The 20,160-nt window shown below is 40.2% G+C and overlaps 1 protein-coding gene and 1 pseudogene across 1 annotated transcript in view; one reads left to right on the plus strand and one right to left on the minus strand.

Annotated features, from left to right (window-relative positions):
- Window positions 1-20,160, minus strand: part of USP18 (ubiquitin specific peptidase 18) — a 46,520-nt gene that overhangs the window by 12,338 nt on the left and 14,022 nt on the right. The window lies entirely within an intron of this gene.
- LOC125918692 (myelin-associated neurite-outgrowth inhibitor-like) lies at window positions 352-898 on the plus strand (annotated as a pseudogene).

A 20,160-nucleotide genomic window follows, 5' to 3' on the forward strand; every position in this document is an offset into this window, starting at 1 on the left:
ATATAACAGACCTCCTAAATATAATATAGGAGAAAACCTAGACCTTGTGTTTGGTGATTACTTTTTAGATACAACTGCAAAGTACAAACAATAAAAAAAGAAGTGATATACTGGACTTCATTAAAATTAAAATTTTCTGGAACGTCTGCGGGTAGCACATGTTGTGGAGAGGTGGGCTGGGTGAAGCAGAACAATTGGAAGTGCCTGCCAGGGCAGTGGTGGCATCAGAGACCCAGCCTCGAGGCTCAGCCCCTGCATCCTTGCTGAACCCAACTGCAGAGACCGCCCCTGGCTGGCATGAGCTGGGCACTTTGGCCCAGGCTGCCACTGCCACAATGCCTTCTTGAAATCATGAATCCTGTTTATAGCCCTGGTTTTGTTGGGGTTCCCCTCTGCAAATGCCAAAGAAATTGGCTATTCAGCTGGTTTCCCTGTGGGCTATGCAGCCATAGGTCCTGCCTATTCCACCAACATGTACCCTGGAGCAAATCCTACCTTCCAAAAAGGTTACAATCCTGTCACACCTTACACAGTATTCTGTCCCCCCACCAATGGGGCAGTGCCACCATACTCCTCTTCCCCTACCAAAATGCCTACCCCCAAGAGAGCCCCTATGCACACACAGCCCCAGTAGGCAGTGCCCCCTCAAATCATCCACCACACCACAATTGTGCAGCCCAACTGCATGCTGGTGGCGATTTACCCCGATCCCATCCCTCCACTTAGAGGCAATGGCGTCACCATGGGTATGGTGTCTGGGACCACTGTGGCCATGTCAGCAGGTACCCTCCTGACCTCCCACACCTCAACTCCTGTTGCCCCCATGCACTGTGCCCACGTATCTGGCCACAGGGGCCCCAATTATAGCTAGGTTCCCCCTCAGTGGTGATCACCCAACAAATGTCTGAGGATAGAGCTGTGCAGTCACATCATGGAGGTTCCACAGCTGTGCTGCAGGCCTGGTGCCTCGAACCCAGACTTTCTTCTTAATGCTCTTGACACTTAGCTAAACACTACTATGGCCCAGCCCAGCAGGTCCCAGTGCCATCAGTCTCCAACTGACTCTGTAGGTTGATCTTAAAGCAAATCCTGTTTTGTGGGCTGCCTGGCAATTTTTTAGCTAACTGTAATGATAAAAAATGGAGAATTAATCTAAATAATTTTTTAAAGTTCTGCTCTGTGAAAGATATGTTAAGAGCATAAGAAGGTAAGCCATAAACTGAGAGAAAATATTTGCAAAAAGCATATCTGATAAAGAACTGTTATCCAAAATATACAAAACACTCTTAAACTCAACAATAAGACATACACACAGACACACACACACACACACACACACACACAAAACCTGATTAAAAATGTGTGAGAGATTAGAAGGAAGATGGAGTCGTAGCAGGACGCTGGGTTCACCATGCGTCCTGCTGATCACTTAGATTCCACCTACACCTGCCTAAATAACCCAGAAAACTGCCAGAAGACTAGCAGAACAGAGTCTCCAGAGCCAAGCACAGACGAGAGGCCCACAGAAGAGGGCATGAAGGGCGGAGAGGCAGTGCGCACTACACGTACTGGTGGGAGGGAGCCGGGGTGGAAGGGTGGCCCACCGACCAAGCAGAGCCCCCGAGTCTGGCTTGCAAAAGTGGAGGGGCCAGACGGAGTGTGTTCCGACAGCAAGCAGAACTTAGCATCTGGGAGGTCATAAGTTAACAGCTCTGCTCGGAGAGCGGGAGGGCTGGAGGACAACGGGAGGGAGAGTTGTTGAGCCCTGGATGACAGAGCTCAGCTTGGCGGGGAACAAAGACGCTCGCCAGCGCCATCTCCCTCACCCATCCCCCAGCCAAAATCCCAAAGAGAACCAGTTCCTGCCAGGGAACTTGCTTGCTCCTCGAAAACACCCAAGGCTGTGCTTCTGTGGAGCCACCCCTCCAGCGGGTCTGACTCCCTCCCGCTGCCACAGGGCCCCTCCTGAAGTGGATCACCGAAGGAGAAGCGAGCTAAGCCTGCCCCTCCTGCCCCCGTGCACCTTGCCTACCCACCCCAGCTAATACACCAGATCCCCAGCACGACAAGCCTGGCAGTGTGCAAGTAGCCCAGACTGGCCACACCACCCCACAGTGAATCCCGCCCCTAGGAGAGGGGAAGAGAAGGCACACGCCAGTCTGACTGTGGCCCCAGCGGTGGGCTGGGGGCAGACATCAGGTCTGACTGTGGCCCCGCCCACCAACTCCAGTTATACACCAGAGCACAGGGGAAGTGCCCTGCAGGTCCCCACCACTCCAGGCACTATCCAAAATGACCAAACGGAAGAATTCCCCTCAAAAGAATCTCCAGGAAATAACAACAGCTAATGAACTGATCAAAAAGGATTTAAACAATATAACAGAAAGTGAATTTAGAATAATAGTCATAAAATTAATCGCTGGGCTTGAAAACAGTATACAGGACAGCAGAGAATCTCTTGCTACAGAGATCAAGAGACTAAGAAATAGTTAGGAGGAGCTGAAAAATGCTATAAACGAGATGCAAAATAAAGTGGAAATGACCACGGCTTGGATTGAAGAGGCAGAGGACAGAACAGGTGAACTAGAAGATAAAATTATGGAAAAAGAGGAAGCTGAGAAAAAGAGAGATAAAAAAATCCAGGAGTATGAGGGGAAAATTAGAGAACTAAGTGATGAACTAAAAAGAAATAATATACGCATTATTGGTATTCCAGAGGAGGAAGAGAGAGGGAAAGGTGCTGAAGGTGTACTTGAAGAAATAATAGCTGAGAACTTCCCTGAACTGGGGAAGGAAAAAGGCATTGAAATCCAAGAGGCACAGAGAACTCCCTTCAGACGTGACTTGAATCGATCTTCTGCACGACATATCATAGTGAAACTGGCAAAATGCAAGGATAAAGAGAAAATTCTGAAAGCAGCTAGGGATAAATGTGCTCTAACATATAAAGGGAGACCGATAAGACTAGTGACGGATCTGTCTTCTGAAACTTGGCAGGCCAAAAAGGAATGGCAGGAAATCTTCAATGTGATGAACAGAAAAAAATATGCAGCCGAGAATCCTCTACCCAGCAAATCTGTCATTTAGAATAGAAGGAGAGATAAAGGTTTTCCCAAACAAACAAAAACTGAAGGAATTCATCACCACTAAACCAGCCCTACAAGAGATCCTAAGGGGGATCCTGTGAGACAAAGTACCAGAGACATCTCTACAAGCATAAAACATACAGACATCACAATGACTCTAAACCCACATCTTTCTATAATAACACTGAATGTAAAGGGACTAAATGCACCAAACAAAAGACATAGGGTATCAGAATGGACAAAAAAACAAGACCCATCTATTTGCTGTCTACAAGAGACTCATTTTAGACATGAGGACACCTTCAGATTGAGAGTGAGGGGATGGAGAACTATTTATCAGGCTACTGGAAGCCAAAAGAAAGCTGGAGTAGCCATACTTACATAAGACAAACTAGACTTTAAATTAAAGGCTGTAACAAGAGATGAAGAAGGGCATTATATAATAATTACAGGGTCTAACCATCAGGAAGAGCTAACAATTATAAATGTCTGTGCACCGAATACAGGAGCCCCCAAATATATAAAACAATTACTCATAAACATAAGCAAACTTATTGATAAGAATGTGGTAATTGCAGGGGACTTTAACACTCCACTTACAGAAATGGATAGATCATCTAGACACACAGCCAAAAAAGAAACAAGGGCCCTGAATGATACATTGGATCAGATGGACTTGACAGATATATTTAGAACTCTGCATCTCAAAGCAACAGAATATACTTTCTTCTCGAGTGCACATGGAACATTCTCCAAGATAGATCATATACTGGGTCACAAAACAGCCCTTCATAAGTATACAAGAATTGAAATTATACCATGCATACTTTCAGACCACAATGCTATGAAGCTTGACATCAACCACAGGAAAAAGTCTGGAAAACCTCCAAAAGCATGGAGGTTAAAGAACACCCTACTAAAGAATGAGTGGGTCAACCAGGCAATTAGAGAAGAAATTAAAATATATATGGAAACAAACGAAAATGAAAATACAACAATCCAAACGCTTTGGGATGCAGCAAAGGCAGTCCTGAGAGGAAAATACATTGCAATCCAGGCCTATCTCAAGAAACAAGAAAAATCCCAAATACAAAATGTAACAGCACACCTAAAGGAAATAGAAGCAGAACAGCAAAGGCAGCCTAAACCCAGCAGAAGAAGAGAAATAATAAAGATCAGAGCAGAAATAAACAATATAGAATCTAAAAAAATGTAGAGCAGATCAATGAAACCAAGAGTTGGTTTTTTGAAAAAATAAACAAAATTGATAAACCTCTAGCCAGGCTTCTCAAAAAGAAAAGGGAGATGACCCAAATAGATAAAATCAGGAATGAAAATGTAATTATTACAACCAATCCCTCAGAGATACAAACAATTATCAGGGAATACTATGAAAAATTATATGCCAACAAATTGGACAACCTGGAAGAAATGGACAAATTCCTAAACACCCACATACTTCCAAAATTCAATCAGGAGGAAACAGAAAGCTTGAACAGACCCATAACCAGCGAAGAAATTGAATCAGTTATCAAAAATCTCCCAACAAATAAGAGTCCAGGACCAGATGGCTTCCCTGGGGAATTCTACCAGACGTTTAAAGCAGAGATAATACCTATCCTTCTCAAGCTGTTCCAAGAAATAGAAAGGGATGGAAAACTTCCAGACTCATTCTATGAAGCCAGTATTACTTTGATTCCTAAACCAGAGACCCAGTAAAAAAAGAGAACTACAGGCCAATATCCCTGATGAATATGTATGCAAAAATTCTCAATAAGATACTAGCAAATCGAATTCAACAGCATATAAAAAGAATTATTCACCATGATCAAGTGGGATTCATTCCTGGGATGCAGGGCTGGTTCAACATTCGCAAATCAATCAACGTGATACATCACATTAACAAAAGAAAAGAAAAGACCCATATGATCCTGTCAATCGATGCAGAGAAGGCATTTGACAAAATTCAGCACCCTTTCTTAATAAAAACCCTCGAGAAAGGCGGGATAGAAGGAACATACATAAAGATCATAAAAGCCATTTATGAAAAGCCCACAACTAACATCATCCTCAATGGGGAAAAACTGAGAGCTTTTTCCCTGAGATCAGGAACATGACAGCGATGCCCACTCTCACCGCTGTTGTTTAACACAGTGTTGGAAGTTCTAGCATCAGCAATCAGACAACAAAAGGAAATCAAAGGCATCAAAATTGGCAAAGATGAAGTCAAGCTTTCACTTTTTGCAGATGACATGATACTATACATGGAAAATCCGATAGACTCCACCAAAAGTCTGCTAGAACTGATACACGAATTCAGAAAAGTTGCAGGATACAAAATCAATGTACATATCAGTTGCATTCTTATACACTAATAATGAAGCAACAGAAAGACAAATAAAGAAACTGATCCCATTCACAATTGCACCAAGAAGCATAAAATCCCTAGGAATAAATCTAACCAAAGATGTAAAAGATCTGTATGCTGAAAACTATAGAAAGCTTATGAAGGTAATAGAAGAAGATGTAAAGAAATGGAAAGACATTCCCTGCTCATGGATTGGAAGAATAAATATTGTCAAAATGTCAATACTACCCAAAGCTATCTACACATTCAATGCAATCCCAATCAAAATTGCACCAGCATTCTTCTTGAAACTAGAACAAGCAATCCTAAAATTCATATGGAACCACAAAAGACCCCGAATAGCCAAAGTAATTTTGAAGAAGAAGACCAAAGCGGGAGGCATCACAATCCCAGACTTTAGCCTCTACTACAAAGCTGTAATCATCAAGATAGCATGGTATTGGCACAAAATCAGACACATAGACCAATGGAATAGAATAGAAACCCCAGAACTAGACCCACAAACGTATGGTCAACTAATCTTTGACAAAGCAGGAAAGAATATCCAATGGAAAAATGACAGTCTCTTTAACAAATGGTGCTGGGAGAACTGGACAGCAACATGCAGAAGGTTGAAACTAGACCACATTCTCACACCATTCACAAAAATAAACTCGAAATGGATAAAGGACCTGAATGTGAGACAGGAAACTATCAAAACCCTAGAGGAGAAAGCAGGAAAAGACCTCTCTGACCTCAGCCGTAGCAATCTCTTACTCGACACATCCCCAAAGGCAAGGGAATTAAAAGCAAAAATGAATTACTGGGACCTTATGAAGAAAAAAAGCTCCTGCACAGCAAAGGAAACAACCAACAAAACTAAAAGGCAACCAACGGAATGGGAAAAGATATTTGCAAATGACATATGGGACAAAGGGCTAGTATCCAAAATCTATAAAGAGCTCACCAAACTCCACACCCAAAAAACAAATAACCCAGTGAATAAATGGGCAGAAAACATGAATAGACACTTATCTAAAGAAGACATCCTGATGGCCAACAGGCACATGAAAAGATGCTCAACGTCGCTCCTCATCAGGGAAATACAAATCAAAACCACACTCAGATATCACCTCACCCCATTCAGAGTGGCCAAAATGAACAAATCAGGAGACTATAGATGCTGGAGAGGATGTGGAGAAATGGGAACCCTCTTGCACTGTTGGTGGAAATCGAAATTGGTGCAGCCACTCTTGAAAACAGTGTGGAGGTTCCTCAGAAAATTAAAAATAGACCTACCCTATGACCCAGCAATAGCACTGCTAGGAATTTAGCCAAGGGATACAGGAGTACTGATGCCTAGGGGCACTTGTACCCCAATGTTTATAGCAGCACTCTCAACAATAGCCAAATTATGGAAAGAGCCTAAATGTCCATCAACTAATGAATGGATAAAGAAATTGTGGTTTATATACACAATGGAGTACTATGTGGCATTGAGAAAGAATGAAATATGGTCCTTTGTAGCAAGATGGATGGAACTGGAGAGTGTGATGCTAAGTGAAATAAGCCATACAGAGAAAGACAGATACCATATGTTTTCACTCTTATGTGGAACCTGAGAAACTTAACAGAAACCCATGGGGAAGGGGTAGGAAAAAAAAAGGAGGTTAGAGTGGGAGAGAGCCAAAACATAAGAGTCTCTAAAAAACTGAGAACAAACTGAGGGTTGATGGGGGGTGGGAGGGAGGGGAGGGTGGGTGATGGGTATTGAGGAGGGCACCGTTTGTGATGAGCACTGGGTGTTGCATGGAAACCAATTTGACAATAAATTTCATATATTGAAAAAAAAATAAAAAATAAAAAATAAATGGGTAAGAAACCTGAATAGACATCTCACCAAAGAAGATACACAGATGGCAAATAAGCATATGAAGCAGTGCTCAGCATATGTCAATAGAAATTGCAAATTAAAATAATGAGATACCTCTACATACCTATCAGAATGGCCAAAAATTTTAAATGCTAACATCAAATGCTGGTGAGAACACAGAGAACAGCAACTCTCATTCACAGCTAGTGAGAAAGCAAAATGGTACAGCCACTTTGGAAGACAGTATGGTGGTTTCTTACAAAACTAAACTTACTCTTTACATAGGACTCAGCAATCACGGTGCTTGGTATTTACTCAAAGGAGTTGAAAACATATGTATACTAAAACCTGATATGTTCATAGCAGCTTTATTCGTAATTGTCAAAATTGGAAGCAACAAAGATGTCTTTCAGTAGGTAAATAGATAAATAAACTATGGTACACCCAGACAATAGAATATTCAGTGTCAAAAAGAAATGAGTTAGGGAGGATTCTAGGAATATGGAGGAGTAGGAAGCACCAGGAATCTGTCTCCCCATGTAGACAATAATTGCGCTGGCAGAATCTGTCTGATAATATTTTTGAACTCTAGAGTTAGTTGAAGGTTCGCAACTTCTAGGGGAAGACTAGGGATAAACAATGGTTAATTTCAGTCAATTTCATCTCTTTGCACAGTAGCAACAACCCATCCCCCACCCCTAGCCATGTGGCCAGCAGCTTGTGCATGGTGTGTCAAAACTGGGATGGGCGTAAAGGACTCTGTCTTCCAAATATTGAGATCTGTGCTCTGATTATTGATGTTTCTGATCACAGATGTGCAAACAAAGAGGCAGGCAGCCATGGTAATTTTATGTCTCTCCAGTGTTTCAAGCCCCTCTCCTTCAGGCTCAAATGACTTCCAAGAGGAATTTAAAGAACTAGATCCCTGATTTCCTCTCCCTTCATTTTTTGCTTCTCCCCTTTTAGGAGTCAAATGCTAAAGACTAGGACACCCCAAAACAATGGTATAAACAGAGAAAATTAAAAAGTGACCATAAACACAAAGGGAAAGGTGCAAAATTACCAGAGGAGATATTAAGTTTATACTTTACTCTGATCCTTGGCACAGAGATAACTACCATAATAAAAAAACCAAAAGCAATAAACAAAAATAATAATAAATAAAAATAACAAATAAAATAATAATAATAAACAGAAAATCCTGGAGAAGAATCTGATTTCCAGAGTTACCACATTATTAAATTCAAATGCCAGCGTTCAACAAGGCATACACAAGGCATACAAAGAAATAGGAAGTATGGCCCAATCATTGAAAAACCAAAAAGAACTCAAGTCAACAACCTAACTTATAATTTAAGGAAACAAAAGAACAAACTAACCAAAAGCTAACAGAAAAAAGTGAAATAACAAACATTAGAGCAGAGATAAAGTAAATAGAGAATAATAATGGAGAAAATCAATGAAACTAAAAGTTGGTTTTTTTTAAAGATTAACAAAATTGACAAGTCTTTAATTGGCTAAATGGACTAAGAAAAAAGGGCCTCAAATTACTAAAATCAAACATTAAAGTAGAATTTAATATCAATTCTACAAAAACTTTTAAAGTATTTTAAGAGATCACTATGAACAAAAAATGGAATAACCTAGATGAAATGGACAAATTCGGAGAAAAACAAACCTACCAAAACTAAATCATGACAATATAGAAAATCTGAATATGCCCATAATGAGTTAGATTGAGTCAGTAATCTTAATATCTGGACAAAGAAAAATCATAGTGCTTATGGCTTCAGTAATTAATTCTACCAAACATTTAAAAGGATCTAATACCAATCTTTCCCAAACATTTCCTAAAAACTGAATTTGAGAAAACACTTCTCAACTCGTTTTAGAAGACCAGCATAACCCTGATACTAACGCCAGACAAAGTCACTACAAGAAAACACCAAAATCCCTTATTAACATTTATGCAAAAATCACCAACAAAATATTAGGAAACAATTCAGCAGCATATTGAAAAGACTATACATCATTACCAAATGAAATTTATTCCTAGAATGCAAGAATGGGTCAACATATGAAAATCAATCAATGTAATATGCCACATCAACAAATCCAAAAACATGTGATCATCTGAATTGATGCAGAGTAAGTATTTCACAAAATTCAACATCCTTTTGTGATAAAAATAAATATGAATAGAAGAAAATATAACATATAAAAGCCACATATGACAAACCCTCACCAAACACCACTCAATTGTGAAAGACAGAAAATTTTTCTTCTAAGATCAGGAACAAGGCAAGGATCCCCACATTAACCACTTCTCTTCAACACATCACTGAAAGTTCTGACCAGAGCAATTAAGAACAAGAAACAACGCTACGGTAAATCAAGGATTTAGGTGATAATGATGTATCAATGCAGATTCATCTATTTTAATGAATCTACCATTCCGGTGCAGAAGATTGATAATGGAGGAAAATGGGTGTGCAGTGGCAGGGAATCTATGGGAAATGTCTGGGCTTTCTGCTCAATTTTTCTGTGAAGCTAAAGCTGCTCTAAAAAAAAAAAAACAATCTACTAAAAAAAAATGAACAGAAATTCAGAATCTGTGGGATACCATCAACTACACCAACATACATATAATGTAAGTCCCAGAAGGAGCAGCAAGAGACAAAGGCCAGAAGGAATATTTTTAAAGAAATAATGACCCCAAACCTTATAAACATGAAAAATCAGTTCTGGAGGCTGTGGAGTCAAAGTTCAAGATATCAGCAGATTCTAGGCCACTTTCTTGGGTATCTTCACATGGTGTAAGAATCAAAGGAGATTTTTCAGGCCACTTTCATAAGGACATTAATTCCATTAATAAGAGCTCTGCTTTCATGAACTAATCACCTCCGAAAGGCCCCTTCTCCTAATACTATCACTCTGGGGGTTACATTTCAAAATATGGATTTTGATGGGACACAAACATACACAACAGGTCCTCAATAAGATCACACCTTCCTTCTCATCAGAAAATGAGAACAGAAGATGGTGGGATAACATATTCAAAATGCTGGGTAGAAAAGCTGTCAACTAAAAGTTCTATATCCAGCAAAACTTCTCTTCAAAAATGAAGCAGAAATTTAGACACTGAAATAAACAAAAACTGAGACCATTCATCACTAAAGACTTGTCCTACAAGAAATACTAAAGGAAGTTCTCCTGGATAAAATGAAACTGTACAGTAACAACATGGTAACACAAATCCAAATGAGGAAATAAGAAGCACCAGGATTCAGGAGGGAGTTAAGATTGTGGAGGAGTGGGAGACTCTAGGCTTGTCTCATTCCTTGAACACAGCTAGATAAATATCAAATCATTTTGAACACCCAAGAAGTTGATCTGAGGACTGAGAGAACAAAAAAGCACAACTAGACTTAGAAGGTAGGAGCTGTGGAGAGTTGATTTAGTGGGGAGAAGAGCTGTGGGTGTTGTGATGGTGAGGGAGCCCTGATCATGGAGAAAGGAAGAGAGAGAGAGAGAGAGAGAGAGAGAGAAAGCAAGCAAGCGAGCATGTAGGGAATTGCACAAGAAAAAACTCTTCCCCAAAAATATTGACAGAGAAGAGGAGAGAGACTGAATACGACAAGTTTTTATAAACAATGGAGCACAGGGTCTGAAGTTTCAGAGTCACACATGCTGGGCTTAATAGTGCTCTGGTGGGGAGGGAGGACAGAGACCTAGGAGTAGGCAGCATAGGCTGAAGATGCCCTGCTTGGAACGCATTTAGGAGAAGGGACACAGCTTCTCCAGGAGCAAGAGACAGAGTGGGTGCTACTGAGCTGCCCCATTCACTAACATAAGAAAAGGAACACGGGCTGAGGACAGCAAGCCTTGGCGCTGGCTTTCTGCTGTGATTTACCACCAATTCTGAATTGCTGCATGGTCATGAAACTGATTTCTGGGGCAAGCTGGCACCAGGCCATAGTGCAGGAAGACATGACCATAGAGGATCAGCACATGTCCATGCCACTCAGATCTCTAAAATTTGGAGTTCTGTGCACCGGAGGTAAAACACACAAGTGCTATGCCACCTGGAAAGCAGACAGCTCAGACACAGGCAGGGAGAAAGCAGGGATCTTGTGGAAGAAGGGGACACATGACAGGTGGTTGTTTGCTCTTCTTTGAGGGTTTCCTGAAGAATGGCAGGCGTGAGGTCCCCGCTCTGGGGATGAAGGAATGGAGTGACACCATTTGCACCCTGCCATAAGCACTGACAGACTTCAATGAGCAAAAGAGCACCACCAAGTGGAGGCCAGAGCCACTTATACAAAGCCCCACTACCCTGCACCCTGAAGGTGCATCTCCACTAGGGCAAGTCCACCTGAGAATCACCACAGCAGACCCCACCCCCCAGAAGACCAGCACAAACTCCTCACCTGCACCAAGTGTACTGATTATAGAGTGCTGCAAAGCTATAGCTCTAGGGGAAATACGATCTAGCTTCCTTTGGTTTTCTTCCCCTGCTTGGGATACAGAGAAAGTAATTTTTATTTATTTATTCTTAAAAAAATTTAATGTTTATTTATTTTTGAGAGATAGACAGAATACAAGCAGGGGAGGGACAGAGAGAGAGGGAGACATAGAATCTGAAGCAGGCTCCAGGCTCTGAGCTGTTAGCACAGAACCTGGTGCAGGGCTTGAACTCACAAACCACAAGACCATGACCTGAGTTGAAGTCATATGCTTAATTGACTGAGCCATCCAGGTGCCCCAGAGAAAGCAATTTTTTAATTTTTTTCATTTTTATTTTTATGTTTTTAATTTTTTTTTTAATCTAGCTTCTTCTAACAAGCAGACCTAAACACATCTAGGATCTAGCTTCCTTTTTTTCTCGACCTTAGAAAGACAGTATGAAAAGACACAGGAATTCACCCCAGAAAAAGAACAAGAGGTCACAGCCAGGGATTTAATCAAAAGATAGATAGATAGATAGATAGATAGATAGATAGATAATATGCCTGAACTAGAATTTAAAACAATTATAAGGATACTAGATGGGCTTGATAAAAACATAGAAAACAGTAGAGAATCCCTTACTGTTGACATAAAAGAACTAAACTCTAGGCCAAATTAAAAATGCTATAACCAAGATGCAAATCCAAATAGATTCCATGACAATGAGGATAGATGAAGCAGAAGAACAAATCAGTGATAGAGAAGATAAAATTATGGTAAATAATGAAGCTGAAAAAAGGGAAAGAAAGGTATTGGATCACAAGTGTAGACTTAGGGAATTCAGCAACTCCTTAAAGGATAATTATATTCCTATCATAGGAGTCCCAAAAGATGAAGAGAGAGAAAAAAGGGCAGAAGGTTTATTCAAACAAACTATAGCTGAAAACTTCCTAACCTGGGAAAGAAAACAGACATTGAAATCCAAGAAGCACAGAGAACTGCCATTAAATTTAACAAAAGCCGGCCATCATCAAGACATATACTCAAATTCACAAAACACACAAACAAGGAAAGAATCCTGAAAGCAGCAAGGGAAAAACGTCCTTAACCTATAAGGGAAGACAAATCAGATTCCCAGCAGATCTGTCCATAGAAACTTGGCAGGCCGGAAGAGAGTGAATGGCATGATATATTCAATATGCTGAATGGGGAAAATATGCAGCTAAGAATATTTTATCCAACAAGGCTGTTACTCAGAATAGAAGGAGAGGTAAAGTGTTTCCCAGATAAACAAAACTAAGTGAGCTTGTGACCACTAAACCAGCCCTTCAAGAATTATTAAAGGGGACTCTTTGAATGGGGGGGGGGGGGGGGGGGGGGGAAGGACCAAAAGCAACAAAGACTAGAAAGGAACAGAGGACAACCAGAAACATCAACCTTACAGATAACACAAAAGCACTAAATTCATATCTATCAATAATCACTCCGAATGTAAATGGACTAAATACTCCGCTAAAAAGACACAGTGTATCAGAATGGATAAAAAAAAAAAAAAAAACAAGACCACATATGCTCCCTACATGAGACTCATTTTATTTTTTTTTTTTAACGTTTTATTTATTTTTGAGACAGGGAAAGACAGAGCATGAACAGGGGAGGGTCAGAGAGAGGGAAACACAGATTCTGAAACAGGCTTCAGGCTCTGAGCTGTCAGCACAGAGCCCGACGCGGGGGCTCGAACTCACAGACTGCGAGATCATGACCTGATCCGAAGTCGGCCGCTTAACCGACTGAGCCACCCAGGCGCTCCTAAGAGACTCATTTTAGACCTAAAGACACCTGCAGATTGAAAGTGAGGGGATGGAGAACCATCTATCATGCTAATGGATGCCAAAAGAAAGCTGGAGTAGCCATTCTTATATCAGGCAAACTAGATTTTAAACCAAAGACTGTAACAAGAAATGAATAAAGGCATTACATCATAATTAAGGAGTCTATCCGTCAAAAGATCCAACAATTATAAATATTTATGCCCCCAACTTGAAGCACCCAAATATTTAAAACAATTAATAACAAATATAAAGAAACTCACTGATAGTAATACAATAACAGTAAGGGACTTTAACACTCCACTTACAACAATGGACAGATCATAAAAGCATAAAATCAACAAGGAAACAATGGATTTGAATGACACACTGGATGGACTTAATAGATACATTCAGAACATTTCATCCTAAAGCAGCAGAACACACATTCTTCTTGAGTGCACATGGAACATTTTCCAGTACAGATCACATCCTGGGTTACAAATCAGCCCTCAACACGTACAAAAAAACTGAAATCATACCATGCATATTATCAAACCACAATGCTATGAAACTTGAGGCCAAACACAAGAAAAAGATTTGGAAAGACCACAAATAGATAGAGGTTAAAGAACATCCTACTGAATAATGAATGAGTCAACTACAAAATTAAAGAAGAAATTAAAAAATGCGTGGAAGCAAATGAAAAAGAAAAGATGGAGGCATCACAATTCCAGACTTCAAACTACAAAGCTGTAGTCATCAAGACAGTACGGTACTGGCACAAAAACAGATACATAGATCAATGGACAGAATAGAAAACCCAAAAATGGACCCACAACTATATGGTCAACTAATCTTCAACAAAGTAGGAAAGAATATCCAATGGAAAAAAGATAGTCTCTTCAGCAAATGGTGTTGGGAAAACTGGATGGCAACATGCAAAAGAATGAAACTAGAACACTTTCTTACACCATTGTGGGGGATAAACTTAGGAATCCCCCAGGCTTACACCAATGGGTTAACAAGGCATAAAGAAATACAAAGTCATAAAATTCTCACACCTCAGTTTGGGTAACCAGATTGGCACACCAAGAATAGGGAAGCACAAAGGTGCCAAGAATAGGGAGGTGCAAATGCACCCCAAAATAGGGAGGAGGTGCTGAGCCCCCAAAAGTAGAGAGGGAGAGGCAAAGGCCTGAAATAGAAACAGTGCAAAGGTGCCCAATACATAGGAATAACAAGATTAGATATTCAGGGTGAAAGCACCCCAAATTTAGTACTACAGCATACAGCTGCTTTCATAGGAGAATAGGGCCAGGTTAGGCAAACTGGTGAACTGGACTTTGGACCACTGTGCTGTAGGCACAGCAGCCCAGAGCAGAGATGGTTAACAAAAGAAAAGGTGCCTTATTAACCCTGAGGTTATTCCCCCTATCTGTCTCATCCCCTAGGCTGACAAAGATAAACAGGGATGGTACCTCCTGTCTGCTGTTGACAACCATCTACCCATCTGCCCAGCGCCTGGATTTTGTTTTATATTGACCAAAACCCCAAACACTGTATATCTTCAAAATCCCCTTTTCCACCTCACATCCACAAATTAATGTTCCCAGTTTCTTTGTCTCTTTGTACATACCCATCACGTTTGCAAGCCTTCTGATCTGAATAAATACAGGGCAAGGACCCTCATTTGGGGCTCTTGTCTTTTTCCTGGACATTAGCCATCTCTCATTTTAATCCCGCATCCGCTCATTTGCTAGACAAAGAGAACTTTAGACTTAGAGTCTACGACACACCATACACAAAAATAAATTTAAAATGAATGAAAAACCTAATTGTGAGACAGGAAACCATCAGAATACTAGAGGAGAACACAGTCAGCAACCCATTTGGCCTTGTCATAACTTCTTACTAGCAAAATGAACTGTTAGGACTTCATCAAGATAAAAAGTTTCTGCACAGTGAAGGAAACAATCAATAAAACTAAAATGCAGCCTATGGAACAGAAGATATTTGCAAATGACATATCTGATAAAGGGTTAGTATCCAGAATTTATCAAACTCAACACCCCAAAAATAAATAATCCAGTGAAGAAAGAATAGACACTTTCCCAAAGAAGACATCCAGATGGCTAACAGACACATGAAAATATATTCAGCATCACTCATCATCAGGGAAATACAAATCAAAACCATGATGAGGGGAACCTGGATGGCGCAGTCACTTGAGCATCCAACTCTTGATTTCGATTCAGGTCATTTTCCCAGGGTTATGGGATCAAGCCCTGGGTTGGGCTCTGCATTGAGTGTGGAGTCTCCTTACGATTCTCTCCCTCTGCCCCTCTCCCCAGCTTGCTCACTCTCTCCCTCTCTCAAAAGAAAAAAAAAAAACAAAAACATGATGAGATACCACATCACACCTGTCAGAATGGCTAAAATTAACAACACAGGAAACAACAGGGGTTGGTGAGGATGCAGAAAAAGGGGAACCCTTCTGCACTGTTGGTGGAAATGCAAACTGGTGCAGCCACTCTGGAAACAGTATGGAGGTCCCTCAAAAAATTTAAAATAGGGGCATGTGGGTGGCTCAGTCAGTTGATCATCCAACTTCAGCTCAGGTCATGATCTCATGGTTCGTGAGTTCTAGCCCTGCATTGGGCTTGCTCCTGTCAGCACAGAGCCCGCTTTGGATCCTCTCTGTGCCCCCCTCTCTCTGCCCTTCCCCACACATGCTTTTCCTATCAAAATAAATAAATATTTAAAAAAATTAAAAATAGAACTACCCTATGATCCAGCAATGGCACTACTAGGTTATTTACCCAAAGGATACAAAAATTACAGATTCAAAGGGGTACATGCACCCTGATGTTTATAACAGTCTTATCAACAATGGCCAAACCATGGAAAGAACCCAAGTGGCCATTGACTAATGAATGGATAAAGAAGATGTGGTATATACATACAATGGAATATTACTCAGCCATCAAAAAGAATGAAATCTTGCTATTTGCAATGAGGTGGATGGAGCCAGAGAGTATTATGCTAAGTGAAATAAGTCAGTCAGAGAAAAAACAAATACCATTGATTTCACTCATATGTGGAATTTAAGAAACAAAACAGATGAATATATGGGAGTATGGGGAAAGACAGAGGAAAACAAACCATAAGAGACTCAAAGACAGAGAACAAACTGAGGGCTGATGGAGGGAGGTGTGTGGGGGATGGGCTGGATGGGTTATGGGCATTAAGGAGGGCACTTGTTATGATGAGCACTGGGTGTTGTATGTAAGTGATGAATCACTAATTATACTCTTGAAAACATTACACTATATGTTAACTAACTGAAATTTAAATAAAATTTTTAAAAAAGCATTGGGATTCAGAGTGACATCACCAAGATGGCAAAGTAGAAGACCCCAGTCTCCAAGCCCCCACAAAAGATCAACGATTCCATAGCTATCCATAAATAAAAACAGGAGAGTCCACTTAAAAAACTTCAGGAACAGGGTTCCTGGGTGGCTTAGGTGGTTGAGTGTCCAACTCTTGATTACAGCTCAGGTCATGATCACAGGGTTGTGGGATCGAGCCCCACATCAGGCTCTGTATTGAGCATAGGGCCTGCTTAAAAATCTCTCTCTCTCTCCCTCTGACCCTCTCACGATCTCATGCATGCCTTTTCTCACTCTCTTTCTCTCTAAAATAAAATTTAAAAAAAGAAACTTCAGCAACAGGAAGAAAAAAAAACTTGAGCAACACAGTGGTAAAAACCTGAGGATAACCACACAAAAAGGATAGGAAAAAGAGCTTCATTTTGCCTATATCATCCCACCCTCCAGGCCAGCACTTCCCAGTGCCAAGAGGGAACTCCCCAGCTCGAAAGAACTCCTTTTAGCCCTGAATGATACATTGGAACAGAGGGACTTGACAGATATATTTAGAACTCTGCATCTCAAAGCAACAGAATATACTTTCTTCTCGAGTGCACATGGAACATTCTCCAAGATAGATCATATACTGGGTCACAAAACAGCCCTTCATTAGTATACAAGAATTGAGATGATACCATGCACACTTTCAGACCACAATGCTATGAAGCTTGAAATCAACCACAGGAAAAAGTCTGAAAAACCTCCAAAAGCATGGAGGTTAAAGAACACCCTACTAAAGAATGAATGAGTCAACCAGGCAATTAGAGAAGAAATTTAAAAATATATGGAAACAAACGAAAATGAAAATACAACAATCCAAACGCTTTGGGATGCAACGAAGGCAGTCCTGAGAGGAAAATACATTGCAATCCAGGCCTATCTCAAGAAACAAGAAAAATCCCAAATACAAAATCTAACAGCACACCTAAAGGAAATAGAAGCAGAACAGCAAAGACACCCCAAAACCCAGTAGAAGAAGAGAAATAAGAAAGATCAGAACAGAAATAAACAAGATAGAATCTAAAAAAAATGTAGAGCAGATCAATGAAACCAAGAGTTGGTTTTTGAAAAAATAAACAAAATTGATAAACCTCTAGCCAGTCTTCTCAAAACGAAAAGAGAGAGGACCCAAATAGATAAAACCATGAATGAAAATAGAATTATTACAACCAATTCCTCAGAAATACAAGCAATTATCAGGGAATACTATGAAAAATTATATGCCAACAAACTGGACAAACCTGGAAGAAATGGACAAATTCCTAAACACCCACACACTTCCAAAACTCAAACTGGAGGAAATAGAAGGCTTGAACAGACCCATAACCAGTGAAGAAATTGAATCAGTTATCAAAAATCTCCCAACAAATAAGAGTCCAGGACCAGATGGCTTCCCTGGGGAATTCTACCAGACGTTTAAAGCAGAGATAATACCTATCCTTCTCAAGCTGTTCCAAAAAATAGAAAGGGAAGGAAAGCTTCCAGACTCATTCTATGAGGCCAGTATTATTTTGATTCCCAAACCAGACAGAGACCCAGTAAAAAAAGAGAACTACAGGCCAATATCCCTGACGAATATGGATGCAAAAAATCTCAAGAAGACACTAGCAAATCGAATTCAACAGCATATAAAAAGAATTATTCACCATGATCAAGTGGGATTCATTCCTGGGATGCAGGTAGGGTTCAACATTCACAAATCAATCAACGTGACACATCACATTAATAAAAGAAAAGAAAAGACCCATATGATCCTGTCAATTGATGCAGAAAAAGCATTTGACAAAATTCAGCATCATTTCTTAATAAAAACCCTCGAGAAAGGCGGGATAGAAGGAACATACTTAAACATCATAAAAGCCATTTATGAAAAGCCCACAACTAATATCATCCTCAATGGGGAAAAACTGACAGCTTTACCCCTGAGATCAGGAACACGACAGGGATGTCCACTCTCACCGCTATTGTTTAACATAGTGTTGGAAGATCTAGCATCAGCAATCAGACAACAAAAGGAAATCAAAGGCATCAAAATTGGCAAAGATGAAGTCAAGCTTTCGCTTTTTGCAGATGACACGATATTATACATGGAAAACCCGATAGACTCCACCAAAATTCTGCTAGTACTGATACATGAATTCGGCAAAGTTGCAGGATAGAAAATCAATGTACAGAAATCAGTTGCATTCTTATACACTAATAATGAAGCAACAGAAAGACAAATAAAGAAACTGATCCCATTCACAATTGCACCAAGAAGCATAAAATCCCTAGGAATAAACCTAACCAAAGATGTAACAGATCTGTATGCTGAAAACTATAGAAAGCTTATGAAGGTAATTGAAGAAGATAAAAAGAAACAGAAAAACATTCCGTGCTCATGGGTTAGAAGAATAAATATTGTTAAAATGTCAATACTACCCAAAGCAATCTACACATTCAATGCAATCCCAATCAAAATTGCACCAGCATTCTTCTCGAAGCTAGAATAAGCAATCCTAAAATTCATAAGTAACCACAAAAGGCCCTGAATAGCCAAAGTAATTTTGAAGAAGACCAAAGCAGGAGCCATCACAATCCCAGACTTTAGCCTCTACTACAAAGCTGTAATCATCAAGACAGCATGGTATTGGCACAAAATCAGACACATAGACCAATGGAATAGAATAGAAACCCCAGAACTAGACCCATAAAAGTATGGTCAACTAATCTTTGACAAAGCAGGAAAGAATATCCAATGGAAAAAAGACAGTCTCTTTAACAAATGGTGCTGGGAGAACTGGACAGCAACATGCAGAAGGATGAAACTAGACCACTTTCTTACACCATTCACAAAAATAAACTCAAAATGGATAAAGGACCTGAATGTGAGACAGGAAACCATCAAAACCCTAGAGGAGAAAGCAGGAAAAAACCTCTGACCTCTGCTGCAGCAATTTCTTACTTGACACATCCCCAAAGGCAAGGGAATTAAAAGCAAAAATGAACTATTGGCACCTCATGAAGATAAAAAGCTCCTGCACAGCAAAGGAAACAACCAACAAAACTAAAAGGCAACCAACGGAATGGGAAAAGATATTTGCAAATGACATATGGGACAAAGGCCTAGTATCCAAAATCTATAAAGAGCTCACCAAACTCCACACCCAAAAAACAAATAATCCAG

This window comes from Panthera uncia, chromosome B4 (assembly GCF_023721935.1).
Source record: "Panthera uncia isolate 11264 chromosome B4, Puncia_PCG_1.0, whole genome shotgun sequence".
Lineage (NCBI taxonomy): Eukaryota > Metazoa > Chordata > Mammalia > Carnivora > Felidae > Panthera > Panthera uncia.